At 34.6% G+C, this 20,444-nt stretch overlaps 1 protein-coding gene across 7 annotated transcripts in view; it reads left to right on the forward strand.

The window, feature by feature from the left end:
• PRR16 (proline rich 16) overlaps window positions 1–20,444 on the forward strand; it is a 283,970-nt gene that overhangs the window by 138,523 nt on the left and 125,003 nt on the right. The window lies entirely within an intron of this gene.

Consider the following 20,444-nt stretch of genomic DNA (forward strand, 5'->3'; position numbering starts at 1 on the left):
CTCATTTTTTATGATACACAGTCATATTCTTCATTTGACCTGGCATTTGAAAAGTCTTTCCTGTTCCTTTTTTTGAGTAATGGATGATGCCTATCTATTTCTCAGATAGAACACTGCCATTGAGGATATTTCATAAAAATAATGTTACTGGTTTGTGTATGTCTATTGGTTTATACTTTGAGTTTACAAACCTTATGGTAATTTAAATTACTTGAAACGAGACCTTTGATAGAAAGCCTTCTTCCCTGACTTTCATTTATCATAAAAAGATTCATCTCAACAACCTGTTCATCTAAAGCTAGCTGTTGACTAAAATCAAATATGTATCCCCATGGCTGTCTTCTTACTAAGGTGCCTTACCAACATTTGTATGTCTTGTCATCTCTGGAGAGTGTTCAATATTTTCAACTTCTCTAACACTTAGACCTTTTCTATTTTCTTTAAAAATTGCAGATAACCTGGCCGTGTTTATGGCCTGTTATGGAGACAAGACATGAATCCTTTATTTAGCGAAGGAAAGATGAACAAAATTGAGTACTTTTTCTCTTTGTCTTTTGTATAGCATCATAAGTGTTCAACCCGTGTGTTATAGCATCATAGGAAACACATTCTAATTGAGTTGACACTTTAAAGCTCGTACTGTGTAGTGCTTAACAACCTGGACACACACACACACACACACACACACACACACACACACACACACAGAAATGAGACACTATAAATGAAAAATATTTTAGTTGAAATCCAACTTTAATTTTCCCAGGTACTATTTTTGACCAGCTGTTATGAGCAAAAGTTACACCAGATACTAGAAATAATGGAGATGAAAACGACATAGTCTCCATCCTCATTATGTTTACAGTCTAGTAATGTAATATACCACTATTTCCTGCAAATTACTGGCTTAAACAGAAAGGGGAACTTGAAAGTCACTTAATAACAAGTTCTGGGATAGATATGTCTGTGGGTAGCCCAGGACTGGTTCATTCAGCAGCCCAATGATGTCATCAAGAGGCAAGCTTCCTTTATTGCACCATTGTGTCATCCTTGGTTTTGGTATCATGCTCACTCTGATGACTAATTATCTGCAGTACATCCAGGCATTACATCTTGAATATCAATGACCAGAAGAAGAAAAAACATACCATGTAATCTTGTGGTTATCTTTCTTAAGACAGAGGAAATTTTTTCCTGGAAGCAGCCCAGCAGTCTCCCCTTTTATGTCTTATTGTCCACTGTGGGGACCATGATTGATTTAGACTGATTATCTGAGAGGAATAGATGTTTCAGGAGTTGCTCACAATCCCCCAAAGAGGAGGATAAGTTCAGATTGCAAATAAGTGTAATACAGACCAGAGTGTGATAAATATAGAACGATTATTAAAATATTATTGAAATAAAAGAACGATGTGGGGTTTAGAGACAGGAGGAAAAAATGACCGTGATATCTTTGTGGTTGCGAGGGGTAAAGAGCCAAAGAAGTTTCAGTCATGTTGTTTATAGATTTTTAGAAAATATTACCTCTAACTTTTCCATCTTGGCACCTCTCACAATTGCAGCCATTTATTTTTAAATTTTCTTTTGTTACCTCCATACTGGAACTTCATAAGGATAGGAAAAATGGCCATCTTATTCATCAGTGTGTGTCTCTTTGCTAAACGAATCAAAGAATGAATGCATAGCCTCAGAGAATTTGTAGAATTTTTAGCTTGCAAGAGGGGGACGATCCATGTAAAAGAGACATCATTAGCAAATAAGTCAAGAAAGCTCAGACAACTGCCTGAAACTTTCGTATGAATCTCAAAATGAAGTTAATATTAAGGAAAGAATTAGAATAAGGCCCTGACAGAAAAAGCATAGGATGAGAAGTTTTAAGAAGGAAATATTGACTACATGGACAAGTTTTGCCCCTAGGTATTCAGCTGCTGTCCCATATGTGTCATGGCATCAATCGTATATTTGTAGGATGCAAAAGAGCTTTGTGATGTCTTCCAGTCTTCAAGGAGATGACAGTTAAAAGATTCCAGATATATGAAAATCTACTTAGTTTTCAAAGAGATTTTTTTTTAAAAATTCATAAACAGAGTCACTTTATATTTGGGTGATAAATATCAGCCTCTGCCAAGAAGTTTTTCTGTGTATAATTACACTTTGGTATAATTAATCACTTACCAAAATGTAAGCTCATTTATTTTTGGTGTGTGGCTTGATAGACTGCATTTGACTGATTCCTTTGACTACTAGGCCTTAACTTATTGACATCCATTGTAGTGTCACCCTTCAGGTTATTTCTTTAATAATTCAAGTCTCTAAAAGAGTTATCCATAGATAACTGTATAATCTGTAATTGCTTTTGGCTGACTTCTGAACCCTATTTAAAAAGTTATAATTCTTTTAAATTCTATACAGCCTAGAAGATATTGCAGGCCTTTGTAAAAGTATCTGAGTGTCATGCTTCATCTTAATATCATTTCCTAAAGTACTTTACAAACAACTGGTATACACAGGTACTATGAGGAAATTACAAGGTTACATAATTTTGTTTGTTTGTAGAGGAGAAGTATTAAGATTCTGACTTAGGTACTACCAGAGAAATGAAAGAGCAATAAATGCATATTTAGTCACATTACAGAGGTAGAACTGAGAGGTCTCATTACACTATTAGATATAGCACTTTGGAGAGGAATGGGTTAGCAATTTACTAAAATTGGATAATGAAGAAAAATATGAGAAGTTTTTAGGAACACTGCTAAATGTATGTATGTATACATATATATATATATATATTCAGTATAAATATGCAAGCAGAATTTAGAAAAGGTTAACCTACATTGCACTCATTAGATATTTTTGAACCATAGCTTCTATTTTCACAATAGTGATAGGTTGCCAAACCTAGGTGTGCACTATAAAACAATAGGTGATATTTACTGAGCATCTATGGTAATTTCATGTTTATTATCTCACAGTAGTCATCACAAAAACTCTATAACATAGGGTATCACCACATTTTTTGTTTTGTTTTGTTTTAGTAAACAAGGATTCAAGCCTTAGATTAAATATGCTACCAGTGTAGTAGGTAGTAAAATGGATTAAACTCATTTCTGTCTACTATCAGTAAGCTCTCTTACCTTTCTTATTTTTTTGTGGTATGCGGGCCTCTCACTGTTGTGGCCTCTCCCGTTGCGGAGCACAGGCTCCGGACGTGCAGGCCCAGCGGCCATGGCTCACGGGCCCAGCCGCTCTGCGGCATGTGGGATCTTCCTGGACCGGGGCACGAACCCGTGTCCCCTGCATCGGCAGGAGGATTCTCAACCACTGTGCCACCAGGGAAGTCCTCTCCTACCTTTCTTTACATTAACAATTTGTTAAAATCACATAGAAGCTCTCTCCCTGAGAAATGATTTTTTGGAATGGCATTGCTTTTCTACTTTTGTCTCAGAAGAATAAATATATCTATTATTTTTAAATGAATCAGTATGATGTGCAAAGCTGAAAGATGACCCCCAAAAAAATCTCTAAAGAGAACCAACACTAAGAAATTTGAGGAGGTTGGAGCAGATCGAGTCAGCAAGGGGGAGAGTTAAATATGGGCTTGGATGATGGTGTGCTGATAAACGTTGAACCACTAGTTCTCTGAGATGAGGAGGCAAAACCCTGGTTTATAACATTTGCTTCTTGTTTTCATGGTGTAAATGTTCCCACCATGACTTATATGACTTATTTCAAACTACTAACCTGATGTCACTGAATGTGGAATTGGGAAGAGATGCATAGTAGCGCAGCATATGTAGAATTTCTACCACACACAATAGATGTAAATGACCTCAAGGATATATATAATAGTACAGTTAGGATTGAAGAGTTTTGAATATTTATTACCTTTGTTTTAAATATGATTAATTGTAATTTTGCATAATTTAATTTTTAATAATATCTGTGTTTAACAGTAGGCTCACAAATTCCAAAAACAATAACAAATGATTCTTGCAAGCCAGTATGAACTGGCTCCAGCTCACCCCTAGATTAGGAGAAGATCTAATTTAAGTCACGTAGAAAATAAACTTGGGAACATTTTAGCTCTAGCTCAATATAGTTTTCTCCTATTCTTTTGAAGTTCAGTATGAATATCAATTTTAAGGTGATTGAACTTTAACGGCATAAGTTTTTCTAGGAAGGTTTCAATGTATTGCTTGCTGATTTAGATTGATCATTCAGATTTATGGTGTATGACAGTCAGGGCAGCCCACATAATTCAAAGCTAGCATGAAGATCAAGAGTCGTTTTGCCTCAGGGATGGATGAAGACAGCAGAATCTTGTTTGAAGATCACTGCCATTTCTGTTACTACTGAGTGTACAGGACATATGAGTTATCCAGTGTCTTATTTTTACTTCAGTTCAAAAAAGAGCATGAAAACTGGGTTTAAACATAAAATGAAAGATATAACTTCAGCCACTGGCCATTTGGAAAGTAATTTAAATTACCGAATGCCATTTAAGACTTGAGGGTATATTATATAATTTACAGTATAATATATAGAAAATATAGTATGTTATTTTCTGGGTTGTTAGGGTAATAGAATATTTTACACATTAAACTAGAGAAAGAGTTAACACTATGTATTCTTCAGGCATATGTCCCACTGGACTTATAAATTTTGTCTTCTTATGAGATAAAATGATAGCAACAACTTATTTGTTAATTATGTTCTCAATAAGGTATTCCTTAATACATTAAATAATGTACTCTATTATAATCTTCTATGAATAAATTCCCTCAGCATTCTTCTGTGTTTGTAATATCAACTCTTAACCGTATGTGGTATGTATTTTCTAAAATTTTCTTTAGAAACTCTGTAACTAGGTCTACACATGCAAAAAGAATAAAAAAATTTTAAGAAATCAACCAAAATTTGACTAACCCAGATCTTCAGATGACTTTTATATAAATTATATGACTACTTTCTAGTTCTTTCACTTGGCTTTGTATAAATGCTGTCTAAGACTATTTCTATAGATGCACACTGATCTAAAGATCAAGTTAATTAACTATTTTGACAATCAATTGAGATGATTTTGTGAGAAAAACACATTTACAATGGTGTCGGTGTTTTCTGGACTTATATTCTACATAGATATCATATATTGGATCTGTGGTAAATGTCCTTGTCATGTAGGTTTCTATGTAGTACAGCAGTTAAGATACTATGCTTTGGATTTCTATAAGCTTGTTATTTTCTTGTGTATATTACTTTCTTTGTAATATGAAAAGGGAGAAAAAAAGAGTAATTTTACAGTGGGGAAACTTGACAAACACTATCTGAAGCCAAGTGATTCAGATGAGCATCAACAGTGATAAGTCATATTGATAGTAAATACCCTCTATATGATGTGATGACAATGGCACTTTACCTCTGCAGTCTTCTTTCCAAAAACACATTTCCTCAGTCTAACCATGAGAAGAAGAACACCAGATAAATCCCAATTGAGTAACATTCCACAAAATACTTGACCGATAATCCTTAAAACTGTCAAGGTCATGAAAAACAAGAAAAGTCTGAGTAACTATAACAACCAAGAAAGCCTAAAGAGACATCATGACTGTATGTGATGTGGTGTCTTAGATGGGACCCTGGAACAAAAAAAGGACATTAGGGAAAGACTGAGGAAATTTCAGTAAATATAAGCTTTAGTTAACAACAGTGTATCAATATTCGTTTGTTAATTGTACAAATATACCATATTAATGTAAGATTCTGATAATAGGGAAAATCAGGCTGAAACTCTCTGTACTATTTTCACAAAAATACAGTAAATCTAAAAACATTCCTTATAAAAATAGTTTATTTAAAATAAAACTATACATCCAACAATGTAGAAATATCTTATCATATAATATTCAGCCAAAGATACTAGGTACAAGAGTGCATATAGAATATGATTCCATTTTTTATAAAGTTCAAGGATAGGTAAAACTAATCCATACTGCTAGATGTCAGGAAAGTGGTTTCCCTCCAGAGAGGGCAGTGACTATAAGGGCACAAAGGATCTTTTTGGGTGCTGGTAATATTCAGATTCTTGGTCTCTGTTAGTCACAAGACTATGTTCACTTTGAAAAAACTCATTGAGCTGTACTAGGATTTTTATATTTGTCTGTATATGTTACACTTACACAATTAAGAAAGCAATGGGATTATTTGGTTTTGCTCAATGGCATTTAGATTACATAGATTATAAAGGTTTTATATCACTAAATTAAACACCAAAATGCATTTTATGGGAAATGATTTAAAAGAAAATAAAAAGTAAGGAACAATACCGTATTAACTCATAAATATAACACATAAATGTTATGTTGTGAAATTCCAACTTAACTCTAGGATGGATTATGTATTCCTCCTGTACTCTTCTACAGACCTCTTACAAACGTTTATTATTATACTTAATGTCATCATATTGTAATTATGATTTTATATGTCTATCTTCTTTAATAAATAAGATCATGAAGAGCAGAAACATTATCTTACTCATCTTTTCTCTCCAGTGCCTAGCATTATGTTCTGACAAGTAGTATGTGGTCAGTGATTATGATTGGATTACATGAGATAAAGAATGACTATATGCATAGTTCAATGAGTACTTAGTATAAGTTACTGTTTTGAGATGTGTTCACATATTGTTTTTGATACTTCTCTCTCCTCAAACTTTCTTCTCTCTTTCTAATAATTCCTAAGCGTTGATTATAGAATGTCCCAGGTTGATCCTACAATGTTTTATCTTTCCTTTCCTATTTTCCATTTCAGTCATTTTATTCTACTTTCTGGGACTTTACCTTCTAATCTTTTTACTGGAGTTTTAAATGTGGTGATAAAATGTTTAATATATGGGAGTCCTTTCTTATTTTTCATTATATATTTTCATAAAATATACTGCATCCACTAAAAAGGAATATTGTTCTCTCTTTCTGTAAAGATATTCATAATGATATATGAGGTTTACTTTTTATCTCCATAGTATTTCTTCTAAATTCTTTCTGCCTGTTTCTCCCCTCCTAGACCAGTGAGAATGGGCAATAGGTTAAGAAGATTTTCTTTAGCTCTAAGATTTTTCTGAACTTTTCGGAGGCAACTATTATCTGTCAAACATGTTATGTACTGTGGGTCCAGGGGAGAGACTATTTTTGTCTTCTGATGAGTACATTGTCTAGCTTCCCAGGCAAAGGAGCAGAGGCTGATAGAGGTAGGAGTAGAACATTTCAGAAACAAGGACCAACTTATACTAATATATAGAAATAAGAAACAAGATGGAAAGTGGTAGTTAGATATAGTTGCAACGTAGAGTGCAATTGTAGGAGTGATGAAAGATGAAGTTAGAAAGGTAGGTAGAGATCGGGTCACAGAAGATGTTTTATATTCTTCCTGATCAGACGTAACTCTGAGGGGCTAATTCTCAATCTAAATCTAACTGGGGTTTATATGAGTGGGAAATCAACTTTTCTCCCATATAAGGTAGATAGTCCTGTGCATCTTCAGTGTTCATCTCCTACTATGTGGTCCAGGATGGCCGCTTCAATCACCATGTCAACATTTCAAGCAGCAGAAAGGAGGAAAGGGCAGTGAATCAAAAACTCCTCCCTTAAAGATATTTTCTGGAAGTTGAACACACCACTTATCTTCCATTGGCTATGTGTCCACTGTGTGTCACATCTACTAGTCACACAAGAATCTGGGAAGTGTATACTTTTGGAAGAGGGTGGCTATGTGCTCAGTTAACATTCAAGTATTCTTTCACTGGGAGGAAGGGGAGTTTGTTAGGGGACAATTCACAGTCTTGTTTAAAAGTTTGGAATTTACCTAGACAGTGAGGAGGGGACACTGAAGAGGTTTAGGCCAAGGAATCTTTCACTTTAGAAAAATGTCACATGGCTGTGACCTGAAGGATAAAGTGATGTGAGATTAGAGGTGGTCTGAGCAGTCAGACAACCATGAGAAGCACCTAAGTATGAGAAATATAATTTGTTATGGCTGTCAGTAAAGGGCAGGAGAGAGAGCATCAGTGCTAGTGACATTAACACTGCATTGATTTTTGGCTTTTTATCTGTAGGGTTGTACACTTGATTTATAATTATTTATAGAAGTACATTCACCATAAACCTAGGCATAAGTCAAATAGATGGTGATCAGTGCTCTTGACTACAGATGCCCCTTCTTACATTTTTTTTGCCCCTACTTCTAGATACCTTTGTTTCTCTTAGGATGTGTGTTGTGATTTTTTTAAATGACACATACACATGGCAAAAACCTAAATACAAAGATATATCAAAAAATATATCTTTCTTTACGTTCCAAGTATATTTTTCTTTACATTCCAAAATTCCAGAACATTAGCAGTCCTACTGTCTCAACACATATGGTTTATCCTTGTATAAAACCTTCATACACACACACACCTTATTTTTTTTCAAAAATGTATTATTTTCAGAGGATTTCCAACATAAGCCCCTTGGCTTATGGAGTTTATCTAGGTATGCAAACTCAGCATAGCAAAGGTTATTGGGAGGTAGGTTTAAATATGTAATCTGTTCAGTGTCCATATGCTCAAGAGTGAGCACATAAATATTCTGTGTCTAAATCTAGTCTCAGTGATCTCTACTCCCCCCAGGATTCTATAATATTAGCACCACTGAAAATTGAATGTGATTCTATTATGTATATATGTGCATATTTACATTATTATTTTCACTATACATACAACATGGACTTTCAAAGCAAGCTAATTACTTCATCTAGTGCTTAATCAAATAGTAAATCTTTTCCAAGGCTGGAGGAAAAATGTGTTCAAATTATAAAACTTACTGTGTTAGGATTATGGAAAAAGGATACATTAATCTCCAACTTAGAATCTTCCTAAGGGATTTTCATTGTAAGCTTGATCCCACCATATGCACTGTTGTATTTTTGGTGTTGTTTAAAAATACAGCTTCTTAATCTTTCTTAGTCAGCCATAGCAGTACATGTAGACCTTTCTACATCAGTTTTTTCAGAGCTGCACTGTATATACTTCAGTTCCCCATTGATGGACATTTCTTTTTGTTGTTGTTTTTTTGTATTTTTGTTTTGCTTTGTTTCTTTTAGTTTGTGAGAATTCGTTTTTGTTCCTTTTCTTATTTCTTACAAGCAGTGCTTTTACAAATGATACTTAAATTAGCATGCTTATATACATGATGAGAGTATATCTGTAGTTACACATATATACGTATATAACAAATAGTACTTTAGTGAACGTATATGTATAAATACATGCATACACAGATAGAATGAATTCCTAGAGGTAGAACTGAGGCCAAATGGTATGTTTATTTTTCATTTTAATTCATTTAAAGTTACCCACCAAAATTGTTATGCCACGTGTTTCCACACAAAGATTTCATAGTGCCCCAGGTTGGTAACATAAATGTAAGGTTCAGCTGCTTGTGCTGAGACCAAGCAGCCTCTTTGTATTCTCTTTTCAAACATTGGCTGCCAAACTATCTAAATAAAATACCCCCTTTGGGAGATCAGCGCGATGCTTTGTGACCACCTAGAGGGGTGTGATAGGGAGGGTGGGAGGGAGGGAGACTCAAGAGGGAAGAGATATGAGAACATGTGTATATGTATAACTGATTCACTTTGTTATAAAGCAGAAACTAACACACCATTGTAAAGCAATTATACTCCAATAAAGATGTTAAAAAAAAAAGACAAAGAAGTTCAGAAGACTGGTTGCACAACAATATGAATATATTTAACAGTACTGAGATGTACATTTTAAAATGGTTAAGACAGTAAATTTTATGTGTATGTTACCACAATAAAAATTTTTTAAAAAATAAAGTAAAATACCGCCTTTGGGTTACATGCTTGCCAAGATAATTATTATAAACGTTTTCGCTTTTGCTATTCTGATTGGAAAATGGTATTTTAGTGATAAGGTTGAGTGGTATTTTTTATTTATAAGAAATATGCCTTTCCTTATTTGTGAACTCTTCCATTTCCTTTGTGAGTTATGACAGTGAACATGATAAGGGAATAGGTATTGAAGATCCAATGCTAGAAAAAAAGAAAAGCATTGGGAAAAAAGACCAAGATGGCTCTAATGAGCCATCAATGGAGCCTGAGTGTAGATAAAAAGCTGGTAGAAGAACAGAAAATTTCAGAAACTTTATAAGGCAAAAGAGATATGCTTCTCACTGTTCACATCTCCCCTAATTTTCCACTGAGAGCACTCCAGCCTTCCCCCATAAGTTTGCTCATTTATTGTTTCTGTTAACTCTGGCCTATGGTAATGATGATTACTTAATAATGTGATACTTAATAACATAAATGCTCAGTTTCTGTTGGTGATTGTGTATATTGGCCTGTTGACATTGTCTATCAAATTTACTTGTACAAATAATCAAAGGGATAGACATATATAATGTTGACAGGCATTTTCAATGGATAGGTTTTCTTCAATTCAATAACTGACTTTTTACAAAAGAGATTTTTATGGTACTTAATAGTTTAGTGTGTAAAGGAAAGAATAGAAGGAGGTGAAGCTATTTATTCCAGATATACATAGAAGCTTTTGTATAAATAAATTTAGAAAAGGAGAAGAAAGAGCAGAAGTGGTAGATTAGTAATAATTGAGGAACCAATTTAGTGTTTATTTTTTCCTCTAACATTTCTTTATTTAATTTATGATCTACAAACTCCGGAATATGGTGTGTTGGATTGTGTATTAAAATCCTCTAGTGCTGAAGAACATAATACAATAAAACCATGCATTACACATCCCATGATAATGCAAATTTGCATGATAGTGATTGAATATTGGTTTTCATTCTCAACCCAGCCCACATTTTTAAAGGAAGGTGGTCCAATGAGGAGGCTGGATACAGAGAGAAGAGTGAGACCCCTTCTGGAGGAGCCAGGAAAATTGAGGAACATTCTCATATTCTTGGTATTCATCCTTCCCAGTGCTCTCCATAGGGGAGATGAGGCAGATGACAGCTAATCAGGAGATGCCTGAATTACTGTCACTATACAGGAGATCCCAAATAATTTTGGAACTAAGTATTTTTCCTTCTTCTACATTTAAGACAGGGTAGTGGTGCCAAATTCCAGCTTGAGATTGATAGATTTGGAACACACAGCCGGACCCATAGAATTACAAACCCTCTATTTGTTTAGACTTGTCTGGTTCTTTTCATTATCCTTGTAATATCATCACCACCTTTTACATGAGTGATTCTCTCAGACCCTACTTACCACATTATGACAGAGTTTTGTTGTAATTTAATTTCTGCTGACTGAAAATCTATAATTATGCTCTCATTGGGCATTATGGAGAAAGAAGTCAACTGAGTAGTTAAATTGTGTGGCTGACTTAAAGTTATATATTTGCTTGTCTTTGGCTCAGTTGTCTGTTCACCTCTTATGACACCTCTTTTCTTAATAGATGAGACGTTGAAGGGTGGTTGGTAGTATTATGTGGAAAAAAATTTTTTTTCATAATCTCTTGTCACATTAAACTCCAAAGAAAATAGAAAGTTTTTCTCACGGTAGTAATTACTCTCTGAAAAAAAAGTTTAATTACTTATCAGACATATCAAAATAGGGAAAATAGCTGTGAATATAAATGTCAACATCTAAAAATCAGTGTAATTGTAACTACAAACAAACTCTAAAAGGGACATATTTAAGCTGACATTTATATACAACTTGCCAAAGTAGCTTTTTACCAATTTTTAACATAGCCACTTATGTAATATTTTTGTCTGTTAAAACAAGTGTAAGCAATTTAAATAGTCACTCAATTGTGATGCCTTCCTTGCACCTCAATCTGAACAAGTGTGTACTCTGTAGATACCTTGATTACTTACAAGAAGAAGGGACTTTATATCATACATATGAAATATTTTGTGCTTAATGTTTCAGTATTAAACTGTTTGGAAATGTATTCCGTTCAATCTACATATATTATGAGATTACCATATGTCTGTGAAGAAAACAGATCCAAATGCTTTCAGTAGAAATACTTGAGGTTAATAATAAAAGACCTTACTATTTTTATTTCCCAGGGCTTTCGCATGAGAAATGTCTTCATTTACCTTAGTGTAGTGAAATGATTTTTTAACAGAAAAGCCTACATTGTTTGAATGAAGGTTGCACATCATGCTATTTTACACACACACACACACACACACACACACACACACACACACACATATGGAAATATCCCTATAACAAATTTCTGTATTCATTTGTATTTGCTAAGTGCCTAGTATGGTTGACTTGCTATATTGCTTATAGAGCTATAAAGGTAAATTGGAAATGGCTCATATATTGGACCTCTATATATTTTGGTGTTTGAGGGGAACAAATAATTAGCACTCCTCTTGCCAACCCCGGTTCTAAACCAACTGAGAAATTAAACTTCACCATAATCAGATTGAAGGGAAAATATGACCTACGTTACTGATAAAAGGCAGCTTTTGCAGAATGACACTGTGCAGTGTGTGTGGAGTCACTTCACAGGGCTGTGACAGCCCCGCTGGTCACACGCCTTCCCTGCTCAGTGACATTGTGTCAGTAGCTTGAAATCAGTCTTGTTGGGAGTACTTACACCACTGAAATTGGTAAATAACACAAATCAAGGGATTCCCCCCCCCCACCAGAGAGCTGCTTGTTAAACATTTAATGGTGTACTACTGTCTGAAAGCATGGATTAATCCAAATATGGCATCCTAGGATTGCTGATTTAGCCCCACACAGTGGAGGCTGGAAGGTACCTTCGTTGCACCTAGAGTTGAACATGAATGAACTCTGGAGATAACTCACCCATGAGAAGAAGGGAAAAGAAGGACTTAACTATACATGAGTGCTTCATTACTAAATTCATCCTAATGTAATGAAGCCATCCTAAGGACAGTGTAAATACATTCATCCTTGCAGGCAAAACAAGAATTTTATAATAAACTTATGAACTTTCTATCACCTGGTCCCCAAATATATATTGGCTTGGCCAAAAGTTTCATTCAGGTTTTTCGGTAAGATGTTGCAGAAAAACGCGAACGAACTTTTTAGCCGGCCCAATGTATTATAGTTATTTTTAAATTTGTGATCATATTTCTTATGAACAATTTTTGTTGTTATCAACATATTTTAAGTCATCTGATATTAGTGGAAACATATTTTGTGACTAATTTCATTGAGAGACATCACTGCAAAGGAAGCTTGCCATAGGGCTCTTCCTGTTTTCTTAATGGAGAATCTGCATTTTGATAACATCACATGCAATATAATTAAAAAGTTCAAAACTTCTGCATGGTAAAGCAAGCTAATACATTTTGTAGGCTTTGCAGTTTTAAATATTTTTAATTATTAACATTTTAAGCATATAGAAAAGTACAGAAAATAAAATAATAAGCACATGGTACCAATGATTCAGATTTATTCTTGTCTGTCACATTTGCCTAGGAACTTTCTTTTCCTGTTTAAACCACACAGACGCAGCAAACTTCTGAGTCCTTTGCTCCCAATCCAATCTCCTCCTTCCCCTTGAAGTTGTTGCTCGTCCTCCCTATGCATGCTTTTGAACTTTTACTACATAGGTACTCATGACAATATGTAGTCTAAATGTGTGTTTTTAGAATTTGCATAAATGGCATAATTTATGAATTTATTTTAAATTATAATTTTAGTGTTTAATGACTATGAAATATAAAAAGCAAAATTGGACTTGAAATCCTTTTCCATGTTTGATATGACCCCATGCTTTCAAGTATAGAGTCAAGTAATTTTTTGTTTTTTTATTCGTGTGTTTGTTTTTGTTTTATTTTTTTTAAGATTTAATTTTATTTATTTTTGGCTGTGTTTGGCCCGTTGCTGCACGCGAGCTTTCTCTAGTTGTGGCAAGTGGGGGCTACTCTTCATTGTGGTGCATGGGCTTCTCCTTGCGGTGGCTTCTCTTGTTGCAGAGCACAGGCTCTAGGTGTGTGGGCTTCAGCAGTTGTGGCACGCAGCCTCAGTAGTTGTGGCGCACGGGCTTAGTTGTTCCGTGGCATGTGGGATCTTCTCAGACCAGGGCTCGAACCCGTGTCCCCTGCATTGACAGGAGGATTCTCATTCACTGCGCTACCAGGAAAGTCCCTGTGTATTTGTTTTTAATGATGTATTCAAGAGATCTTGTATTCTGTGTGTTCTTACATGCTTGAGAATTTCTGTCAGTTGTCTCTATATTAAAGGACAATTGTTTAAATGTTCTGGTAATGTACTTTGCCCCTCAAAGTATGTGGACCTGGCCATGGAATATTGATCTAATCCTTTCATCACAGCCTTCCCTGCCATCTTTTGGAATGGTGAATTTTGGTGTTTGGTATCTTTCGCGGGTACTTGAGGTTTGAGATTGTTAGATCTGTTGTCTTTATACTTGCATAGCAACTTGGCTGGGAATGACATTCTTGGCTCACACTTTCTTTCCCTCAGAACTTTGTACACACTGCTGTTCCCTCCTCTGCAATTTGATGTTGCACTGGGAAAGTCTGATACCAGCTTGAGTTTTCTTCCTTGATTTTAACTTGCAACTTCTGCTTGGATGTCTATCCTTGAAGTGCTGGATATTTCTTAGTGGCAGTTGTTCACCAACAGATTTTACTGGAGCACATTGCACAGTTTAACAGCCAAATTCAGTAATTTCTTCTCTTCAGAGAAATTAAGCCTTTTGAGTGTGTTATTCTTTCTGTTCCATTATGATGAAGTTTATTTACTGGGAAAACCAATGTTCTCTATGCTGTATATCAACTTCGTATTTCCTCCACAACTATTATTTTCTCTGTCTGCAATCAACACTGCCTTTAGATCTAAGCAAGAGAGACCCTTGCAAGGAACACTGGGCGTTAGAGTGCCCCACCGCCACCCTCCTCTAGTTGCTGTGGGAGACCAGGCAGCCGTGTCCAGTCAGAGTCTGTATTTTCTGTGTACACCATCCTCCAGTACCCTAGATACTGGAATTCCTCTACCATGTGCTCCAAACACTTTTCAAGGATGTGTAGTAGCTTCCTGTCATGAGCTTTCTGAGTGTAGACCAAATCACTGGTATATTTATCTTTAGACTTATTTATCTTTAGATTTATTGATCAAAGGTTGACTATTTGTAGAGGCTGTGAACAGAGCTTGGATGTATGGGCTGGGGTATCTACACATATGTATTTGAGGTGCCTCATGGTGTAAGGAAGACTAGGGTGAGAAAAGGAGGGTGATGGGCCAAGGGCAGGGCTCGGGCGCTGGAACTTGTCCATCTTCACTGCCACTCTCTGACATGGAATGCTGAGGAGTTGTCCAAAAATTCTGTAAATGTTTTTAAATAGTTTATTAGCTTGAAATTACCATTATTTAATTTCAATGTATGGTATTTTCCTCTTACCTCAGACACTGAAAATATTTCAAACAGGCCTGTCTGAAATCTCCATATTTTCCTTTCTGCAGTCACAGTGAATATGTCAAGCTTTCCCTCTCTGTCAGTAATTGCACTGCAATCATGTCTGTTTTCTAGCTTGCTGTCTCCATTTTGTGAGTTTGGTAATGGTCGTGTTGTAAAACTCAGGTGTTTCTTTGGGTCTTCAATTCCTCTTCTATTTTATTCTTTTGTTGTTTGTTTGTTTGTTTTATTTGACTGTTTCTATAGCACAAAAAGCACTCAGGGCAAATTTTCTTCCATTTCTTCCAAAATGAGTCTGTCTTTGGCATAATGTGCTCCTTTGCTTCTTTTCTTTTCTTTTCTTGCCACAATAGTGTTTACAGAATCACCATGCCAGTTCCTTTTGTCTTGCTTAACTTGAACAGCTCTTCTTCGAACTTCCATTGGGCCTGAAGTAGTGTAGATGACTTGTCCTAACCATGTCCCTAGAATGTCTAAGTATGACTTATCCTCCCAGGCAAGCCCTAGTGTGATGGCAAACTTATTTCATGTTCTCCCTTTGTAGAATAGGTAAATGTTGTGTTCTAGTTCATTCTACTACTGCATTTAGGAGTTTTCCATTGGCCCTCTTTGTGTCATATTATTCCTACAGTTCAGCCCCTTGCTTACTTTTAATTGTTTCACTGTCCTCTCTTCTGCAGGCCTGCCCAAAGTCCACATCTTTTTTTCATATTTGACACTATTTGTGAAAACTGGAAGACTTTTGTTATTTCATTGGTACCATCCTGAGGCACTAAGACCAGTTTAAAGATCTGTACTGAATCAAGTTAAAACTATATCTCTTTTTCTTTTGGTGATCGTGTTTCAGACAGTGAGTTGTGCCTCTTTAGTTTTTTTGGTTTCTGCGATTAAGTGTTTTTGCTATTTTAAAATTTTATTTGTTACTGAGGGGGAGATTCTACTTTACTAAACTTTTTACTATGACCTCACTTTCTGTAAGTAAAAGTGATGCATGCATGCTGCTGAAAAGGTTGAAAACATTAGACAGAGTACAAAAAGTAAAAAAATTAAAAGTCATTTTGTTTTCATTTTTATTCAGTGCACACCTCCTACCATTGTTTGCTCTTATTACCCAGGAACTTTTCCTTTGTCATTGTTTCCTAGAGATTCTATTTCTTATCATGATGTCTCAAGGAAGTAGGTTTTGTTCTTTAACTAGCTCATGCCAAAATACTTGAAGTTAAGAAAAATGAGCCTAGAATAAAAAAGCATTAATTAGAAAATCATTTATTATGACTTTTCAATGTTAAAACTTCACTTTTCTCCTACCTAAAAAACTCTTATCTCTCTGATATACACATTAACATCCCTGTAGAGTACTCCCCTTATATTTTGGAGAATTGGATTATTACTCGGTTGCTTTTGACAGTTGAATCTAAATGAACTATCTGCATATTGGCACTATTTGCCGAGCAATTCTTTGTAATTCTTGTAATAAAAAGCCCTTCAGTAACATGCTATGATACCCTCATGTTGCAACCTATTCTGAGGTGGACTGAAATTAAATTTTGTTTACTAATAATAAACATTGAAGTTGGGGACTTGATTTACTTTTTAAAAATGAAGTCTAATCAGTGGTATATCTGTTAAAATAGTAAATGTATTAAGAACTAGGCAAATACTCCTCTGCCATAAGATCCTCATGGCACAGGCTTGGGAAGAATGACTCTACGTGTACATCTTTCTACACGTAATGGGGCAATGAAAAGTTTGAGAGAAAATGTTTTAAGAGTTAAAATGACCCTGCAGCAAGTAAGATGCCCTAATTTATTGCTTAAGACTAATACAAGAATTTTAATTTTGAAAACGATTTGTCCAAATTTTTTTTCAAAGGTGCAAAAAGAGACTAATTCTATGTTGGACTATGTAATGGCATAGAGTCTGTTATGCCAGGGACCTCAAGATGGTGAGATGTGAGCTGAATAACACCTGTGCACAGATTGGGTTTGACCTGCGTGATCTATTTTGTGTGTGAGTTTGAAAAATCTGTAAATTTCACATAAAGATCAGTCTTTCTCTCCTCTCTTGAAATCTTTTGAAAGGTACAAGACGGCGCCCTCTTTGTGTTACCTTTAAACAATCATGTCTTCTACTGTCCACCATTAAGTCCCTTCTTTATTGCCGTGTATTCACATACCTTCCCCAGTTAGATGTGACGACTCTGTTTCTATGGTAATCTGAAAATGCTGTATTACTTTATAAACATTCCTCATATAGTTATATGTAAATGGTTAACACTAGCCTTCTGGAAAAAAGTCTAAATGGCTAGTAGATATTACAAATTACCCAGATTATTTAGTCATCATCCTCTAATTCTTGGATTATACATGTGAGAATCGTGTTATAAATCGAGATGCATAATTCTCCACAAATTAAATTTTGAAATTTCAGCACATTTTGTTCACACTATCTCATAATTTTGTATTATATGGCATATTTTTAAAAATTCTTTCTTAATGATGTTAAATAGCACAATTTTTCCACCTTTTCATTAAATTAGACCTCAGTAAAAAAGAAAGTGTCATTTTGAAAGAAGAAACACTATTCCTGGGTTTTATATTAACAATGTAATATGCTAGTTATTTTTAAAATAACAGTAGAGAATTAGGCCAAGTACAATAGAATTAGATACAATTGTAGCCACTAGAGGGCTTTGTTTTTTTTTTTGTTTGTTTGTTTTTGTTTTTTTTTTTACCAGTGCAAGCATAATTGCGAAGATAAACAGTGACGTTTATATGTCAACCAAAGATTAACTGGTTAGTGCCAAAGTTTTAAATGTGGTTATAATATATAAAGTATGCAAGAATCTTATCCAGACTATACATAAAATATATAATTTTTGACATTGTATATCTGTGAAGCACTGTTTCATAATTTAATAAGTGAAAATTAGTCAATAGTACAAACTCACAGATGGGATAAGTTTTCATATGTTCATTGCCTAAACATTTTAAAAGTGTTAGAAAAATATTCAACATTTTGCTTCCTTTACTACCGTATATAGAACACGTGTATCTATAGTACCTTTGCATATCTTTTTGTTAGAACTAAACAGTAGGACTAGCTTTTGTTATGAATACTCCATTCTTGTTAAAAAAAATTCATGCTGAAGTCTTTCAGGGACTTTTCAACAAAATGACAGCTGTGAAAGACCAATTTTCAAGTACTAGCAGATTTAAATGGCTGTTGGCTCTCTGTGGTGAAGATTTTCATTGTTTTTCAAATTATGTGTAAATTATCTTTTATAAAATATCTCTGGAACCCTATGACAATGAAGACAGATGCTTGAGAAGCCTATTTTAAAAGAATTCCAAATTTTAAGTCTCCCCTCTCTCTTTCATCTCATATATTCTGGCTCATTAAATCAGTCATGAAGGTCTTATATTTTAAAATGCAACTGCCTTTACTCCATTAAAAATGGAGTAGAACTCAGGCACAGGGGAATATTACAATGCTTGCATACCTTTATTAAACCAAGAATAATGTCCCACATACAGTTGCAATAAGCACACTTCCACCATAATTGAGTTAGACTAGGTATTTTCAAGTTAGGAAAGATATTCCAAAGATGGTCTTTAGAGATTTTCAAATGTTTCCACTAATGCAAAAATAATGTAATGTAACCTTCTCATTGCATCATTTTCCATAATTTTCCCTATGTTCGCTTCTGACAAGAATAATCTTTTTTAATGACTTGGTTTATGGTGATATCTTTCCACTCCCTCAAGTCTCTATAAAATCATAGGTGCTCATATCACTTTTCTGTTTGAACTTTGCCTATTACTTTCAGGTAAAGGCCAAACTTTTGGTATTTAGCATGGTATTGAAGACCCTTCAGTGTTATAGCACTTCCTCACCTGCATCTCTTTTTCTTTCTGTCTCTACACTTTCTTCTTTTCCTAGCTTGCCCCTTCATCTATTAAACATCCCCTCAGATGTGCATGCATACACACACACACACACACACACACACACACAGAGCACACATACACAAACCATACCCCTTTCAGTCTGCCACATTGGATGGCTTTCTGCTGGAAATCTCAATTGATCTTTCAAACCTCCTTTCCTTTCCTCTGAATTTTATTGTGCCTGGAATTATCTTCTAGCTTTTTCTACCTGATCCTTCCAAAGTCCATTTGAAATTCTTTCTATTTCTGATGTTATTCCTCCCTCCCTGGCAGAATTAATTGTTCTTTCCTCTGTCCTCTCAAAACATTTTATATATAGTCATACTCTAGCACATATCACAGATACTACAGACAATTACTCTCTCTTTCCTCTTTTTTTTTCTTTTTTTTAATTAACAATGTGGGGAACTAATACCAGGAAGGAAGACCCAGTTTCACCGTCACACAACTAATGAGAGCCCAAATTATAATTACATTCAAAAGCCATACCTTCATATTCAGTTGTGTTATCAATATTAGCATTTCCAGTAATATTATTTTGAAGGTTTGATAAATGCTATTATTTCTATAATTATATGTTTGAGATATCAAGAAAGGAGTAATAGAGTTTTTTTGATGTTTTTGACAGGTAATTTAGTGTTCACATAGATTCTAAGATAATTTAGACAAATAATAGTCTAATTTACTAAATTCCTCTTCCTTTACGTTATATAATAAACATTTAACTTACTATCTGAGAAAAAGTAAAAACACACGTCAAAATGTCATTTTAATGTTTAAATATTTAAATATTTCATTAGTGATATTGATAAATGAAATGCTTTAGTAATCTTGCAATTGTATTTTAATATATCATTTCAATGTCTTCCCTCTAACAGAAAATATCTTGTATTTTAAGTTATGTGTATATATATATATATATATATATATACACACACACACAGATTAGAAAACTCATAAACATAGTTTATTTACAACCGAAATTCATCACCTCAAAAGTTCACAAACAGGCACCAAACCATAAGCAATAG

The sequence above is a fragment of the Kogia breviceps genome, chromosome 4, assembly GCF_026419965.1.
Source record: "Kogia breviceps isolate mKogBre1 chromosome 4, mKogBre1 haplotype 1, whole genome shotgun sequence".
In the NCBI taxonomy this organism is placed as follows: domain Eukaryota; kingdom Metazoa; phylum Chordata; class Mammalia; order Artiodactyla; family Physeteridae; genus Kogia; species Kogia breviceps.